Source organism: Mirounga leonina, unplaced genomic scaffold (assembly GCF_011800145.1).
Source record: "Mirounga leonina isolate KUSES-001 unplaced genomic scaffold, KU_Mleo_1.0 Mir_125539, whole genome shotgun sequence".
In the NCBI taxonomy this organism is placed as follows: Eukaryota; Metazoa; Chordata; class Mammalia; order Carnivora; family Phocidae; genus Mirounga; species Mirounga leonina.
The window spans coordinates 23,039-25,080 of record NW_023270309.1 but is presented as its reverse complement, the minus strand read 5'-3'; the positions used below and the strand labels follow the sequence as shown (position 1 = coordinate 25,080).

The 2,042-nt window shown below is 43.2% G+C and overlaps 1 pseudogene; it reads left to right on the top strand.

Annotated features, from left to right (window-relative positions):
- Positions 1-327: 327 nt before the first annotated feature.
- LOC118008398 lies at positions 328-1,150 on the top strand (annotated as a pseudogene).
- Positions 1,151-2,042: the final 892 nt, after the last annotated feature.

Genomic DNA, 2,042 nt, shown 5'->3' with positions numbered 1-2,042 from the left:
GGAAGCCCTCAAAATGTTTTTCCATATTCTGGAGATTACATTTTGCCTCACTGAGTGTGATAGAGTGAGACTACCTCAGCTCCAGACCAAAGCTTTTCAAAATTATGCCAATGGGAAAGTGCCCCAAAGTGACAATACTTCTTATGCAAGAACTTGAAAGATTATTTTATCAATTACTAGCAAGCCATGTACTTTTGTACTAATCAGATGTCATTTTATACTTGAGTATAGTGTCGATGCTTAAGAGCAGACATTAGTGGTTTAAGAAAAATTCAGAAGTCTGGGGTCTGCTTTCGTGGGGGTGCCGCGGCGGGACGGGCTGGAAAGATGCCAGTGGTGGTGATAGCGGAAAGTGCCTTTAGTTTCAAAAAGTTGCTGGATCAGTGCGAGAACAGGAACTCGAGGCTCCTGGAGGAATTGCTACTCCCCCAGTGTATGGTCAGCTGTTAGCTTTATATCTGCTCCACAATGACATGAATAATGCAAGATATCTTTGGAAAGGGATACCACCTGCTATAAAATCTGCAAATTCTGAACGTGGGGCATTTGGTCAGTAGGACAAAGAATTTGGCATAGAGATTTCCCTGGGATCTATACGACCATCAACGCACACCAGTGGTCTGAGACAGTCCAGCCAATCATGGAAGCACTTAGAGATGCAACGAGAAGAGCCTTCACTCTGATCTCTCCAGCCTACACCTCCATCATCGCTGATGATTTCGAAGCCTTTGTGGGGCTCCCTGTGGAAGAGGCCATGAAAGGTATATTGGGTGGCTCAGTCATTAAGCGTCTGCCTTCAGCTCAGGTCATGGTCCCGGGGTCCTGGGATCGAGCCCCGCATCGGGCTCCCTGCTCAGCGGGAAGCCTCCTTCTCCCTCTCCCACTCCCCCTGCTTGTGTTCCCTCTCTCGCTGTCTCTCTCTCTGTCAAATAAATAAATAAAATCTTTAAAAAAAAAAAAAAAAAAAGAACAAGGATGGCAAGCAGACTCCACCACAAGAATGGTTATGCCCAAAAAGCCAGTTGCAGGGGCCCTGGATGTGTACTTTAACTGGTTTATTCCTTTATCAGAGCCTACCCCAGTGTCCCCGATCCCCAATGAACAGCCATTAGCCAGACTGACGGATTATGTGGCTTTCCTCGAAAACTGATGTAGTGTTCTGAGTTCAAGATCCACGTTCAGAATCCTGTATACTGACAGAGAAATGTAAAATTTTTATTTTCAATTTATTGGATGGATGAAGCACCTCAGCATTCCTTACTGAGGATGTGATAAAATTCATATATAAAAGTGTATTATATATATTTTGTCCTTAAACATTATGCTGAATAGTTGTTGAAACAATTCTCATTTTGTAATATTTGACAATTTGGATGGAGCCCGTCAGTATTATGCAGTTTATATTTCCTACTGACTTATAAAGTACAGCTCTCCTGCTTTGTGTAGGTCAGTGGTTGTCAGCTGTTTGTCCCTGCCCCAGCGCGCAGCACACTCCCATCTGCACTGATTGTTGCTACCTACAGCAATTCATTTGGGGTTTGAAGAGGGCCATCCCCATAGGCAGTATCTGAGCTGCTGGGGCTTCTGATGCACCCCCTTCAGATAATATGCTCTCCTTTCTCCTCACCTCCTGAACATCACTTCTACAGAATGCTGAAATGTAGCTGAAGAACCGAAGACCATTTCCTCAGTAAACCAATTTGTGAACTTCAGATTTTTTCCTGATAGCGTGAGTACATCCATTGCTGGCAGTGGAGGGCTTGCCATGAAAATGCAACTATTTAAGAACCTTCAGGAGAAGTATTAGATGTAATGTTCCTTTCAGAAGAAGGGAAACTTAGGGTGGAATGCATTCTATAGGCAAAGAAGCTATTAAGATAAGTGTTCTACTTTGTACAATTATCCTGCAACCTACTGGTTGCTTATATTTATCCTTTAGTTCAAGGTCTGCCTTTTGGAGAAATATTGAACAAGTCTTTCAGTTTTTGTGTGATGCCCTGTAAATATTTGGAGGTGTTTATTGTATCTTCAGGTTAAAAGCC